The sequence below is a fragment of the Budorcas taxicolor genome, chromosome 1 (genome assembly GCF_023091745.1).
Source record: "Budorcas taxicolor isolate Tak-1 chromosome 1, Takin1.1, whole genome shotgun sequence".
Classification (NCBI taxonomy): Eukaryota; Metazoa; Chordata; class Mammalia; order Artiodactyla; family Bovidae; genus Budorcas; species Budorcas taxicolor.
Genome location: NC_068910.1, coordinates 15,359,091 through 15,375,744, shown reverse-complemented (window position 1 = coordinate 15,375,744; position 16,654 = coordinate 15,359,091). Strand labels below are relative to the sequence as shown.

General features: G+C 38.1%; 1 protein-coding gene across 1 annotated transcript in view; it reads left to right on the top strand.

Moving 5' to 3' along the window:
• ERC2 (ELKS/RAB6-interacting/CAST family member 2) overlaps positions 1 to 16,654 on the top strand; it is an 859,053-nt gene that overhangs the window by 539,891 nt on the left and 302,508 nt on the right. The gene's annotated exons all lie outside the window — the stretch shown is intronic.

The following is a 16,654-nucleotide window of genomic DNA, read 5'->3' as shown; positions in this document are numbered from 1 at the left end:
TGGAAATTTTCATGGACAGAGGAGCCCAGTGGGCTATAGACCATGGGGTCACAAAGAGTTGAACACAACTGAATGACTTCTACTTTACTGCTGTGGATAATGCTGCCATGAACACTGCTTGAATCTGTACTTTCAATTCTTTTAGTCATCAACCTAGAAGTGAAATCTCTGAATCTTATTATAATTCTGCAGTTAATTTTTAAAGGAACTGACACACTTTTTCACAGTGGCTGCACCATACATCCCCACCAGGAATGCACAAAGGCTCCAATTTCTGAACAGTCTTGCCATCACTTTTGGCAATAGTCTTCCCAGTCAGCGGGAAGTGGCATACCAGTACTGTATTGATTTGTGTTTCCCAAATGGCTAGTAATGTTGAACATCTTTTTATGTGCTTATTGTATATTTTCTTTGGAGAAATGTCTATTCAAATTGAGTCAACTTTTAGTTAGCTCACACTGCTGGTTTCTTTAAAGATCAGGAGACAGACTCAGTTTCAGCTGGGAATTTCCCTGTGTGGGGTCTGAAAGGTCTTGAAGATAGTCCTGTAGGAAGCTCCCTGTGACTATAATTACAAGCCAGGGAAATCTGAGTCGGGGGAAAGGCTAATTAAAATGGGGATGTTTTGAAGCCACTGTAGAAATGAAGACAGAGAAAGAATGGGATGGGGTGGGGTGGGGGTGGGGAGAGTGGTGTGTGTGTGTGTATATAAGAGCTGATTAAGTTTTTCAACTTCTCCCTGCTCTCCCTCCCAAGAGTGAGAGAAATGGGAGGGCAGAAAGAGAAAGATCCAAAGCCTGCTGCTTCCTCTGGACTTCTGTTTAAAATAGGTCCCTTTCAAGGCTCTGAAGCCTCAAAACCCACAAGTGACATTTTTAGGACAATTTTTTTTTCAGCATGGAGGCCTTTGATTATCTCACCATAATTACTATGTTTGCGGTGTTTTTTTCCCTGTTGGCTGTATTTTAGAGAAGTAAAGTTTGAGTTGGTTTTGTTAGAAACATCACTCTAGGAGCATTGAATTTACTTTACCTCCAGTAATAGAAATAAATTAAAACGTTAATGTACTGTAAATTCACTGATTTAAACTATGTGGATCAGAAACATTCTGGGACAGTTGACAGAAAATCCTATTCAGGTTTGAAGACTAAATGACTGCAGGAGGTATATCTGGGGAGTCTTCTGAATAATGTTCGTTGTATGACCTGATGTGTAGGGTGAGACAGCACCTCTAGACTGATCCTGTACAATTGTTAGAGGATCGGGAGGAGATGTGTGTCTGATCTTCTTAGACAGAACTTAGCTTAAATGAGGAAAATAATTATATTAACAGCAGAGATTATCTGAAAGACATGATTAACTAACAGTGAATTCATTTTTTAGGTGTCCTACCAAATACTCTTTGATGTTCACTATTGCACATAATTTCCAACCAATATGTTTTTCCGGTTGTTTCCAGTTATAAGAAATGATCTCCATGTATGGGCTTGATACACATTTATTCTCCTATTACTAAACAAAAACCGATGTAAAAGTGATATGCTAGTTCTCTTTCATTCTTGTGGCTAAAGGTAAAACAGAACTATTTCTATTTTTCAGCTTTGGTTTGTTGGTCTTAAATGCCTCTGTGTTGTTTGCATTTTGTCTTAGCATCTCTCTCTCTCTCTCTCTCTCTTTTTTTAAACTGTGTTAAGTTTTGACCATTCGATTTTTGGTGACAGAGTATTTTGACCTGCTATGTTGAAAATTCCCAATTGAGAAGCAATACCTGAAGTTTGACTGTGGAACTCTGTAGAACTAATACATATAGAATATGACTTTTAGGGAATTGAATGGCTTTCAGGGAGAATCAAGAAGCATTTCTCAGAGTTAAATTGGACCTCACCTGAAACTTCTCCAAATGGCATCTTAAGAATGATAGTGTGTTTAGAGTTTAAGAGGTCATAACTATTTTGGATGCAATTTTGTTTATTTATTTTTATTTATAAGAGTCAGCAAGATTTCAAATTCATGTTGGTGGGCAACACTGATTCAGTTGAAGCCTATAATCCCATCAGTTGAAGCAAATATGAGTCATACAGTGTATAAATTATTACCACTCACACAAACATATTCACGGTTGGTTTTAACTTCAGTATACAAGCTGTGAATTTGGAAAGAGGTTTTAGGGTGTACTTAGAGGTTTCTATTCCCAGCAGAGCTTAGCGGTTAAAGTTCAGCCTCTGTCATGAGACAGGCTGCTAGTTTTGAAGCCTGGCTTCATCACATCCCACCTATGTGGCCTTGGGCTCCTCAGTCACCTCTGCATCTCTGCTCTTCAGACTGCCTCATAAGAACTGTGAGAAACTGAATAACAACATGCCTGGAAACTTGGAACAAAATGCTTAGAATGTAGAAAAAGGGGCTGAGTGCTTTAAAAAAAAGTCAATGCTATTATCATTATTATCAACCTTTTCTCTTACTGCCCAGTTTTAAAGAAGCACCTGCTCTTTTATTTTGATGTAATTTTACATATAAATGTTACCTTGAAGTTATGGTAGAAGTGGATAGAGAGGCACTTGGGGTTAAAGCAGAACCAAGCTGGTGTTTGCCATCATCAGAATAGAATTGCTCTAAATATATATGGATTAAATCCTATGTAATATTGTGTGAAGTGTGGTGGCTATTACCTGCAGGTAGAGATTGTGTCCTTCCCAGAGAGGCCCTCACCCAGATGCCTGGTGAGTTTTTAAACAGTTAGCAGGCACTCTTCTGTGTGTGTGTGTGTGTGTGTCCAACTATGTCCCCTCATTTAAACAATTACTAATTATTTATTAAATACTTATTGCTTCATTTCCTTTTAAAACCAATGATGGTAATGATAACCCTGTATGCGAGACAGCAAAAGAGACACAGATGTATAGAACGGACTTTTGGACTCTGTGGGAGAGGGAGAGGGTGGGATGATTTGGGAGAATGGCATTGAAATATGTATACTATCATGTAAGAAACGAATCACCTGTCTATGTTCGATACAGGATATAGGATGCTTGGGGCTGGTGCACGGGGATGATCCAGAGAGATGATATGGGGTGGGAGGTGGGAGAGGGGTTCAGGATTGGGGACTCGTGTACACCCGTGATTCATGTCAATGTATGGCAAAACCAATATAGTACTGTAAAGCAAAATAAAGTAAAAAAAAAATTATGAAACATTTCAAATATACTAGAAAATATGAAGAATATTGTAACTGAAACCTATTTCCCCAACACTCATTCTAAATAAATTTTACTTACCTAATAGTTAAATACAAAAATAAAGTTTGCCATGTTTACTTGAGATTTTGAAAAGATAGGCTAGTATACCCCATCTTGATTCCTTTTACCTCTGTTTTCCCTAGAGGGAATCCTATCCTGAAAGTTATGTGTATTTTCCCAGGCTTTTCCATACTTATTTGACATGTATGTATTCCTACCAATATAGAATGTTTTTATAATTTTACAAGATACTTATTAATTCATAAATAATATGTACTATTATTTTATACATTCATAAATGCAGTGTAAATGGTTTCATACTTTCGCTTCTCAGGCCAATTACTCACTGAGCTCATACCTAGTCCTTGAGAATACCAGTGGTCCTTCTACCTCATGGTCTTTGCACTTGCAATTCCCTTTGCCTAGAATGTTGTTCCCTCATTGTCCATGACTAGTTCCCTGCTCTTCTGAATCTTTATTTGAATGACTGCCTTAGGGGGCTCCTAGGTTACCTCATCTAAACCCACAAATTCCTACAATGCTGCTCTCCTCTCCCTTCTCCTTTCCATTATTCTTTAGTAATTTACATTATATTGGTTATTTACCTTATTTTCTATTTTATTGTTTGTCTCCCTTTACTGAAATGTAAGTGCATGGAAGACAAGGGTTTTTTTTTTTGGGGGGGGGGTGGTCTTCATAACTGTTTTATCCCTGACATCTACATAGTGTTCAATAAATATTTGATGATTGAATAAATGTGTAACACTGGGTAATTCACTTTGTTGTCTTAATAGTAAATTGTTGAAGTTTGTCCAACTTGATACCTGTAGATGTTTTCTTTTCACTGTTGTATAATGTTCTGCTTGATATCTAAGTCATGTTAAATATCCATCTTCTGTAATGGTTGGCATATTAGTTTTTTCCATAATTTTTCTCTTATAGACAGTGCCATAGTGGGCATTCTTGAGCATTTTTTTTTTTTTTGCCAAAGTGTGAGAGTTTATCTGTGGTATACTCAGAAGTGCAATTCTCATTTGTATTAGTTATCTATTACTGTGTCACAAAAAATCCCAAATCTGCTGGCTTAAAATAATGATTTACATAATTCTGTGACTAAACATGGTGGTTCTTCTGCTAGTTTTTCTCATCCAGGTGCAGTCACATGATGGCTAGAATGGCTGAATAGTCCAGCTGGGCTCATGTACATATCTGGCTGTTAGGACTGTCTGTAGGCTAGGGCATCTCAGATCTCTACCATTAGGCTCCTTATCCTCAGTAGAGTAGATTAACTTCCTTACAGTGCAGCATTCTTGAGCATCAGTCCAGGGAGAAGCTACAAGGCCTATTAAAGCTAGAATCTGGAATGCACACCGCATCCCTTCCATCACATCCTTCTAGTCAGAGCAAGTCACAAGGCCATCCCAGATTCAAGGGATAAGAGAGGTTGCAAAATATTGTGACCAGCATATTCTAACTTACCTCATTAAGTCATAAATTTCACATATCTACAATTTTAATAGATATTGCCAAATTTCTTTCTAAAGTAGTTTTATCAATTTATTCTCCAGTTGGTACCAACTATTTGTTAAAAGGAAATATCTTTGACACAACAGTGTGTATCACAAAATAAATGTTCATAGATCCCTCCCAAATCTGTCTTTCTTTATGTAGTGAACCCCATCTGTACTATTCATTCAACAAAACCTGATTTCTCTTTCTCCTGGGTACATGAATAGATAGATTTCCCAGATCCTGTTGTAGTTAGGAATGGCCATATGACTAAGTTTTGGTCAATGGAAGTGATTTTTGCCATTTTCAGAGTTGGTATATAAATTTCTTTAATTTATTGCCAAGGTATAATTTATTCTACCTTCTGTCCTTAACTGTTGACAGGATACAGAATATCCACTGGAACTCTGGGACCCAGACTAAAGCATGGCCCAAACAGAAAGAACCCAAACAGCAGTTCACAGTGAACATCACTCCCCCACCCAAATTCCTGCTGTTGGTTGGGAAAATTTATTTGAGGTAGAAATAAACTTACGTTAAACCATTGAGATCTCAGGGTTTATCTGTTAGAACAGCTTACATTTCCTTAAGCAATATAACCCTGGATGAGCAGAGAGTGTCTTTATTTATAGACTTTAGGTCTAGATGAGAATTAATCATCCAACTTAATCTTCAAAGGTATTATTTGTATCTACCAATTGTTACATAGCTACATATATTATATATAATTATTAATATTTATATTCATGTATGTGATAGCTTTATTGAGATATAATTCACATACCATCTATTTCACCCATTTAAAGTGTACCATCCAATGCTTTTTAGTATATTTACAGAGTTGTATAACCATCACTGCAGTCAATTTTAGAATGTCATCACCCCAAAGAGAAACCCTGTACCCATTAAGCAGTTAACTCCACATTTTTGCCCCTCAGTCCCCAGCTCTTGTTAACCACTGATTTGCTTTCTGTCTCCATGCCTACTTTGCCTACTGTTTGCCTACTTTGGACATTTCATATAAATGAAATCATATAATATGTGGCTGTTTGTATCTGGCTTCTTCTACTGAGAATAATGTTTTCAGGGCTCATCCATGGTATAGCATGTGTCAGTACTTCACTTATTTTTAAGAATAAATAATATTCAATTGTATGGATATAGTTATATGATATTTTATTTACTCATGTATTAGTTGATGACATTTCAGTTTCTGCTCTTTGGCTGTTATGCATAGCATTTCTATAAACATTTATTGTACATTTTTTTCCAACATGCCATTTTTTTAATCTTTCAAAAATTCTGATAGAACTAGATATCAGAAGTATCTGTCAGTTTAATAGAAGAAAGTTTGTTGGAAAAGCAAATTCTTGAAACATTGACATGGTGGAATAAAAAACTTCACAGGATATCTTCTTGATGAAACTTTGAAAACTATTAAATTAATACAATCTCCTTTATTCTTCACACCATAAACTTAAAATGGACTAGAGCTTATTTTTATAATGATGGAGTGCTTAGTACAATACAAATCATAGAAATCATACCTTATGGCCTTACACTATAATTTAGTGCAAAACCCTAGTACTTTGGATTAAACTTTTTACTTATTTAGCATTCATTTTTTGAGTGCCTACTCTGCTGTAGGTGCTGTCAAGGTAGTAGGGATGTGACTTTTAGTAAAGAAGATGAGGCCCTGCCCTTACTAACACAGAATGCATTTTAAAAATTGAACAAAAAATTGGAGAGTTTTACATGTACTGTGACGGAAATCACCAGGACATGTTATATACAGTGTTACTTGGAGAGGCAGGAGGGCTACTTCTGAAGCTGAATGACGAGCAGGAGCCAACCTTGGAAAGCACTGGAATGAATGGGCTCCAGGTGTCAGGAAGCACAAGTGTAAGGTTGCTAAGGTGAGAACAAGTTCAGTGTGTTTGAGAAACAGAAGCATTACCAATGTGCATAGACCTTATAGAGTGAGGGTAAGTGGGAGGTGTCGTTTTTGCAACTTTGATATTGCTCACAGTGATATAACTATCTCACATATTATTATTAAGAAGTATTTTTACTTCTTTGCTTACACAGATTCCAGAATCTGTTTGATTTGACATCAGCTGAAGTCCTAGAGACAATTTTGGCCCAGTGTTCTGGAATCACATTCTGGATTCCTAATGGTGTGAAAAATCACCTGTTACAAGTACCAGTCTAAAAAATCTGTCAGCAAGGCAATAAATATTTAGCCTAGAGTAAATCTTTCCAAAATCCTTAATTTTTGTGTAAGATGAGCCCAAAGTCAACTGGCATGCCAAGCATTTTATGGGAATAAATTGGGTGCTTTGTGATGTACACTCATTCTTGTAGGCCACTGGGATCGAAATACTCACCGTGCTGTCGCCACAGTGAGTTGAGTGGGTTTGCAGTGGTTGGAGAATTTAACACTTCTTGACCTCAAGGTGGAGTTCATACTCTCGGTCTGCAGCTGTGTGTGAGTTGGGATGGTCTCATACAAATACTGTGGATGTCTATGTCCTATTTAGAAGGCATAAACTACTAGGAAGAATATTAATGATATTTTTTTTGTCCTGCAGTCTAGAAATGTCATAGTTTTAGAACTAGTCAAAGATTTTTCTTCCATTTTTATTGAGATATAAGTGACATATAGCGCAGTGTAAGTTTAAGGCGTACAGCATAATGATTTGACTGACATCAAGAAATTATTACCTCAATACAATTATTGAACAGCCATCATCTTGTATATTAATAGATATAAAAGAAAAGAGAATAATATTTTTTCCTTGTGACTAGAACTCTTAGGATTTACTTTAACAACTTTCATGTATAAATTCAGCAGTGTTAATTATTTTTACCATGTTGTACATTACATTGCTAATGCTTATTTATCCTATAACTGGAGGTTTGTATCTTTTGACCACATTAGTCACCATACAAAAATATTACAATATTATTGACTACGTTCCCCACACTGTTCATTTCATCCCTATGACTCATTTATTTTATAACTGATAGATTCTACCCCTTACCTGTTTCATTCACCCCCCAAACCCCCTCCCCTCTGACAACTACCTGTCGGTTCTCTATATTGTATGACTGTTTCTGTTTGGTTGTATTTGCTCATATGCATGCCGTTCATATGAAATACTTTCATATCAAGTAATAGTGAAATAAGTTTTGAAATAATCTACAACTTCAAACTTTTTAGGAACTTACTTATCTAACACTCTCACTGTCTGCAATACAGCAGTGAATAAGGAAGTGGATACCAAGCCTCTGACAGGGCAAATGATGTAGTAGTCAGCTCTCCGCAATAACTTCATTAGATCCTGTTGTCTTCCTGCACCTTCATGTCTGATGAGGGTGGTTATCTTGTTTCCAGCCCCTCAGCCAATTAGAAAACAGGAAAGACATTACTTGTAAGTAGATATATTGACATCAGTACTTCGTGGGATCTGATTACACATTCCTCTTATCTCATATAGTATGTGCCTCTCATTAATCCAAACCAATTCAGCTTTCTCTTCTCCTATTCAAAATTACAGTTGTCAACTGGCAGAATTTTATCAAAACACCCAAAATACTAGAAACACAAAAATGTATTTCCTGAAACCAAGGCATGCTGCAAATTAAGTGGTTCTTATTTTTGTGTGTTAGATTTTATATCCTACAAGCTCTACAACAGCTTTTTGTGTCTATATTCAGAGTGTTTTTTCTTAAATAATATTTCATATTTATCAGAAAGGAAACAGGAAAGTAAAAGGAAAAAAAATCACTTAAATATTAATAGGAGTTGTGTTGGCTAGAAATTTAACTGAATTCCTTTACATTATTGTGTCTGACTCTTTGTGACCCCATAAACTGTAGCCCGCTAGGCTCCTCTGTCCATTGAATTCTCTAGGCAAGGATACTGGAGTGGGTGGCCATTCCCTTCTCCAGGGGATCTTCCCAACCCAGGGATCAAACCCAGAGATCAAACCCAGGTGTCCTGCATTGCAAGCGGATTCTTTACCATCTGAGCCACCAGGAAAGCCCCTTTTCAATATATGGTATGCTTAAGGGTTTTTCTTTTTAAAAAAACTAAAAACAAGCCTTTCTATCTATGCTATGAGAATGACTTCTCTAAGCCGATAGCAACATTATACTCTTTGTTGGTATAGCAAATGTATAATTATATGAACTTATAAATATCATTTTATTTTTAAAAATGCTGAACATAAAGCAAAGAGCAAAGGACTGCAATTGATGTAGTTAAGGAAAATGTCGAAATCACTACTGATCTGACAAATGCCCATCCTGAAGCTTAATTGGGGACCCTTCAGATGCAATCTTTTTGCATGTGGACTTGATTAAATAAAGAGCATGTACAAAATATGGGACAGCTTATATCTTTTATAAAAGTATCTGAAAGTTAAAATGTAACTAGGTAATTTAATAATCTTTGGTTCTATCTTAGTTGTTTGATTTTCATAAGAATTTCCAAAATAAATTGTGTACCTAAATAGAAGAGTGCAGGTATGATAAGTACTTTGAAGGAAGCAAAGATGTATCTGGTTCCTTTCCTTTTACCTTCCCATGGTGGGTCACTAGTTTTGTGGGATAAACTTCAAGAGTTCTCAAAATCAGCTTGACCAGTAGCTGCTTCCTTTGTGAGTCTAGATTCATATGTTTGTGCACTATAATTAATGGGCAAATATTTTCTCCTGGCCTGAGATAAAGCTTTACCAGCAGGTCACTTGCATCAGGATAATTCATGAGCTTCTCAGGCCTTGCTTGTGTCTAAGGAGAGGAAGATCTTCTAGGGTGATGGCTTTCTAGAAGTGTTGAAAGATTTGTATATGTGTTAGCAGAAAGATGATTTTGGTAAGGATGGGTTCTATTCTAAAGAAAAGAACTGGTAGTATTTTTTTAATGTAAATTTATTTATTTTAATTGGAGGTTACTTTACAATATTGTATTGGTTTTGCCGTACATCAGCATGAATCCGCCACAAATGTACACGTGTTCCCCATCCTGAATCCTCTTCCCTCCTCCCTTCCTGTACCATCCTTCTGGGTCATCTCAGTGCACCAGCCCCAAGCATCCAGTATCATGCATCGAACCTGGACTGGCAATTCATTTCATATATGATATTATACATGTTTCAATGCCATTCTCCCAAAGCATCCCACCCTCTCCCTCTCCCACAGAGTCCAAAAGACTGTTCTATACATCTGTGTCTCTTTTGCTGTCTCGCATACAGGGTTATCGTTACCATCTTTCTAAATTCCATATATATGTATTAGTATACTGTATTGGTGTTTTTCTTTCTGGCTTACTTCACTCTGTATAATCAGCTCCAGTTTCATCCACCTCATTAGAACTGGTTCAAATGTATTCTTTTTAATGGCTGAGTAATACTCCATTGTGTATATGTACCACAGCTTTCTTATCCATTTGTCTGCTGATGGACATCTAGGTTGCTTCCATGTCCTAGCCATTATAAACAGTGCTGCAATGATGGAGAAATATACCGTGTTCATGGATAGGATGAATCAATGTAGTGAAAATGAGTATACTACCCAAAGCAATTTATAGATTCAGTGCAATCCCTATCAAGCTACCAACGGCATTTTTCACAGAGCTGGAACAAATAATTTCACAATTTGTATGGAAATACAAAAAACCTCAAATAGCCAAAGCAATCTTGAGAAAGAAGAATGGAACTGGCGGAATCAACCTGCCTGACTTCAGGCTCTACTACAAAGCCACAGTCATCAAGACAGTATGGTACTGGCACAAAGACAGAAATATAGATCAATGGAACAAAATAGAAAGCCCAGAGATAAATCCACGCACCTATGGACACCTTATCTTTGACAAAGGAGGCAAGAATATACAGTGGATTAAAGACAATCTCTTTAACCAGTGGTGCTGGGAAAACGGGTCAACCACTTGTAAAAGAATGAAACTAGAACACTTTCTAACACCATACACAAAAATAAACTCAAAATAGATTAACGATCTAAACGTAAGACCAGAAACTATAAAACTCTTAGAGGAGAACATAGGCAAAACACCCTCCGACATAAATCACAGCAGGATCCTCTATGATCCACCTCCCAGAATATTGGAAATAAAAGAAAAAATAAACAAATGGGACCTAATTAAACTTAAAAGCTTCTGCACAACAAAGGAAACTATAAGCAAGGTGAAAAGACAGCCTTCAGAATGGGAGAAAATAATAGCAAATGAAGCAACTGGTAGTATTTTCAAAGTTACCTCTGAGGGATACAGATTTGTGGTTTCTGAGTTTTCTGATCTTCTGTTTTGTTCTTTCCCAATAAAGAGAGTGTTTGCTGCTGCTGCTGCTGCTGCTGCTGCTAAGTTGCTTCAGTCATGTCCGACTCTGTGCGACCCCATAGACAGCAGCCCACCAGGCTCCCCCGCCCCTGGGATCCTCAAAGCAAGAACACTAGCGTGGGTTGCCATTTCCTTCTCCAATGCATGAAAGTGAAAAGTGAAAGGGAAGTCGCTTAGTCGTGTCGGACTCTTTGCGACCCCATGAACTGCAGCCTACCAGGCTCCTCCATCCACGGGATTTTCCAGGCAAGAGTACTGGAGTGGGGTGCCATTGCCTTCTCTGAAAGAGAATGTTAGGATAATCTAATATTTAAGGATAAAAGACCCAGTCTGTGCCTCCCTTCTACTCCAGATTAGTGAGGATCGACATTAGTGGGAGTGAGAATAAGAATGGAGGGGTTTCAGAAGCCTAATGCTCTGACTTGTAGAAGCTAGTCCAGAAAAAGGTGAATTGTTGACTCATTTCTTCATGTATCTCAAGATTTCTTCTCATGCTACATCTTTTATTATACAGTTAACAAAGTTCATGATAAAATATTAACTGAATATGTTTTTTAAAACATATTTTGGAGACTTTGTTCAAGGTGACTGTCCAGTCTCTGCTCCATTCCCTCCCACCGCCCCAACTCAGTATCCTGTGTCTTCTTTTAAAAAAGCAGACAAATAACTTTTTGTGCAAACAGGAAAAGGCAAGAATGTTCTTCTGCTTTCAGGATAAAGGAAGGGGATTGTAAAGTCTTGACTCAACCTAAAGATGATTCTTCTGGATCTCTTCCTTGAAGGGGAGATATTCCCAGAAAAAGGAGAGAGCTATTGTTTGGCTTTGGAAACCCCAAGATGGCCTTTTATTAATAGAGTGATGACCAGGACCATTAAAAGGACTGGATACTCAGACTTCTGATCACTGTTGTTCTGTCCAGTAGATGATAGTGTGTGGGGAGGTAGCCCAATGGGCATGAGCAAGTGGAGTGAGTTGGGTGAGTAGCATCAAGTGAGAGAGTTGGGTGTCCTCATCTCTTTCCTAGGCAAGACCTGTCCCATAGATCAGAGTTCTTTATTGGAAAAAGCCACCTTCCAATTGTCCATTTTCCTTCCCCTTTATTTTTCCATACACTATAATTTATAACTTTTTAACTTTTTATTTTATATTGGAATATGGCCAATTAGCAATGTTGTGATAGTTCCAGGTGCACAGAAAGGGACTCAACCATACATATGCATGTATCCATTCTCCCCCAAACTCCCCTCACATCCAGGCTGCCACATAACATTGAGCAGAGTTCCCTGTGCTATAGAGTAGGTCCTTGTTGGTTATCCATTTTAAATATAGCAGTTACAGAAGCAATTTTTAAGCAAAGTATAAGTTATAGAAAACATCATCAGAAAATACAGGGAAACAAACAAACAAAAAGATATACTCCTCATTCTGGATTTGTATAATCTTTCAGGAGGCAGATTTGCTGGTGTTTATTCTGAACCTTAAAAATATGCATGTCCTTTGACCCAGCAAGTGCCTTTCCAGGAACTTACCTTAATAGCTGGATCCTGAGTGAAGGAAAATGTTCAGAGAATATTTCTCTACAGTTATTTATATAATTTGAAAACTTGAAAACAACTTAAGACCCATTGGAAGGGGAGTATTGCATCCATGCATACATATTAGTAGCCACTGATAGATATTTGTTAATATGAAATTATAATATGACAGTTATAAATTAATAGGTAATTAATAATGCTTATGTAATAATAAAGAGAAGACATTTGATCATGCTTCAGCTTAAATATCTTTCATTTCTTTCTTGCTTAATTCCTAGATTATTTTCAGTCATCACATGATTAAAATTATTTCATGTCATCAAATGACTAATACTGTGTTTTCTATTTGAAAAAAAGAATATTTTTCTATCTGCTGGCTGCCCTGATGGTCATCGTTATCTTTCTTACTAGCATGGGCAGTTATCAAATAGCTTTGCAGGCCTGCAGTACAGGGCTCTGGGATAACTCCTTTGGGACTGCTTGTCTCTCTTCTCCTCAGTAGACACCATAACTTTTCACTACCCACCACACACTATGCCAGCCCTGGTCTAGTTTAAACCAGTTCACACCAGTTCTCCGAAAAGGATATCTGATCTGTCCCTGACACCACCAGTGAAGGACCTTATGTAATCTTCCAGATCATTCCAACATACAGGAGTCCATTTGGACTCTGTTGCTTTCTTTGGATATCTGCATATCCCTTTAAATCCTGTGTCCTTGCTGGTAGAAGGCCCATTCTTCTTCCTGTCTGTGGTCTATAAAGAGCACCCACAATCAAATTGCTCCTTTGACCTTTCAAGTTTCAGAGGAACAAGGGAGACCATTCATCTAGAATTACCTGAAAATTTGGTCACATCTACATGAATGTAGCATTATGACATGGTATTTTCTACCTTCAGTCCCTGGTGGTGTTTTATTTTGTGGAGGCGTTAGCGAAGAAATTCACCTCGTTGAAGAAAAGGAATTTTAGTGCCTTAAAATTTTCCCTCCACCATATGGGAACCTGAAATCTCATTCATACTCTGTGAAATTGAAGAAATTGGATATTTGGGTTTGGAAATTGGTGGTCCTCCAAGAAATATGGGCTCTAAAAGTGTTAAATCCTTTCATAAATAAACCTTGATTCAGACTGGAATGTCTTGGCTTGATTTTAAAGGTGATATTATAGGAGACATATAGTTGTTGACTGGCCTTAAAGATAATTATCAGCACATTCCAGTCTTAGTCTGCCATCAGCAGGGCCTGCCTTGTGATGAAGTCAGTGCTCTTTCCCTTATAAGAATATTACATTTAGACATGCCTTCAACCCCAGGGTGTTTATGAACCACACTCAGCTCACGAACTATGAACGCAAAAGAAATCTCTTAATAGTGGCAAATGTTCTCTTTCATGCCACATGTCTTGGCAGTTTGGTTTTATTTCTGATGGAACTCTGTCCTGCTGTCTTTGGGATGTGAGATCATTATTTGTGATTTGCTTTTCTAAATTTGCTAATTTAGCTTTCCTTAGACCCAGTAAGCTGTGTATTAGATTCACCTAATCACCAGGGTATGTACATGTGAGTTTTTGAATGAAGTTATAAAATGAAGTCTGTTCACATGGTAACTTCCTTGGGGTAGAGAGAGTTAAAAAATGAGGGAGGAGAAAGGAGGAAATTCAAAGGAAGTTCCTTGCTGAACCATCAATACCATGAATGCAGGGACTGAATCCTTCATTCCTGGCATAGTGCCAGATGCAATTTTATTGAATTAATGAATTAATTTATAGAGAGCTTTAAACATACGAAATGTTCTACCTTCAACCCACCTAACAGGCCCTAGGAAGCAAAGTACTCTAGAGGTCGTCACACAGTCTGGAGTCTGATAGCCAGGGTTCAGATCCCAGTTCTTCTACTTACTAACTGTGCTACTAAGGGCATATTACTTAACCTCTGGGTGCCTCAATTTTCCCATCTCTAAAATGAGAATATAAGTGTCCTAAGAAATAAAAGGAACTATAAACAATTACTCACACTCATGCAGCTTAGATCAGTGCCTGGCCCAGGGTAAATGCCATATAGTTATTAATTAATATTAATACTTAGTGTTAACTAGTTATTGGGTATTAATGTAGAACTTAGGAAAATCCTTAGAATATTTGGTTTATCTTTCATTTCAAATGGAGACAGAAAAAATATATACATTAACATTTTAATAAAACAGTTTTATAGTGTCTGATAGACTAGCCATTGATTCAATATAAAAATAATAGCATTTAAAAGAAAACTATCAGGATGCGTAGTGTATATGTACATAAGAGAAAGCATTCCATAACCAGATGATTGAAATTCCTCAAACATATGAAGTCTTCTCAATATAGTTTTCCATGTACATAATTGTCCCAGGGTTTATTTATCATCATTCTTAAGGCAAAGCCTCTGGCCTCTGATCCAAGTGGCTGCCCCTGAGATGCTCAGGGCCCATGCCAAATGTAGCTACTAACATACTCCTTCCCATGTCTTCTGAACCCTTTCCCTTAGTACTTGGTCCTGGGCTCTTGGTCTCGTTTTTCTGGGCAGCTACTTGTGGTGGGACGTAGGACCCGGTCATCTATGAAATCTACCATCCCTTTAGCTGCTTGAAGTAGAATCAAAGTCTCTTAATCCAGCAGCTCTCCACTCATCCAAATTCATTCTGACAGTTTGACTTCTTGTACCAAGAATCCAAGTTTTTGGCAGCAAAGTCATTTTACCTCTCCTCTATGTCAAGAGGAGTATAAAACTCCCTAGGACTCAAACCTGGGCCACCATCTAGAGCAAGGAAGGAGACCCTAGGCCTTAGCCTTTCTCGATACACTTAAAGCCAGGGAACATTTCCAGCTGGGTTACCCCACCACATAATTTTGGCACAATTGTTAAAGGCACACAGAACCAAAATACAGATTTTAAAAGCTCTAGAAGGAGGCAGTTTGGTGGAGTGACTGGGCTTGAGGGTTCTGCATCAGACTAACACCTGGTCCAGGTGCTGGCCCTACAGTGTCTAGCGTTTTGACCATGGGCCTGTTTAACTGTTCTGTGACATGGAAATAATATTAGGGCCTGCCTTATTCAATGAGTTGATTCTGTTTAGTAAATTGACTGGAGTCTGGCCCCAAACCAGGTATTTAGTGAAGTTGGTTGTGCTATTTTTTGAATGGCACTTCATGTAGGCATAAAGTGTATGCTTAAGGTCCCTGGTGCCCTCTGTATTGCTCAGGTCAGCTTGTCATCTATGGCTAGTAAAGGTGGTCCGTGGGACAGACCTTGACTGTTTTTCCTCCTGCTGGTGAGCTAGACTGACATTCCCCACAGCCTAGAGCGCAGGACGAGGTGTCCTTTGGAAGGGAAATGGCAGCACTGCTCCTGAATGGTGCAGAAAGGCCTAGAAGGGGGCTAAGAGCTCATCTAATTCAGGAACTTACTTTACACAAAGGGAAAACTGAGGCCCAAAGAGGGGAAGAGAGTAACCTGGTAGACTTGCTGTTCTTCTGGCATTTCAAAGTCCTTCCTTCTCCATGCCAGCATGTCCAGACCTACCCTGTCATTCCAGCCCATGTCTCTCCCTGAAAGTTTTCTCCAGCTGCCTGCTGTTCCCTGACTCTTCTGTTCCTCATCCTCTCCCTTCTAATCCCAGAGCAGTATTCTGCTCTCCAAACACTCCCTGTGGCCTTTCCTGTCTCCCCTGCCTTCCCGACTGTTTCCTTGCTAGAATGTTCTCCCCAGCACCACTGCTTGATAAAATTCTACCCGTTCTTTAAAAGTAAGAGGTCAAAACTGATAGCCAGTAATCCATATGTGGCCCACAAATGTATTTTGTATACTCAGGTTTTTTTCTCTTTTTTTGTTCAATTGAGGCATCATTTGAAAACATCAGATATAATGAGAAAACAGCTTCCCAGGTGGTGCTAGTAGTAAAGAACCTGTCTGCCAATGCAGGAGAACTGGGTTTTGATCCCTGGGTCAGGAAGATCCCCCGGAAGAGGGCACAGAGACCCACTCC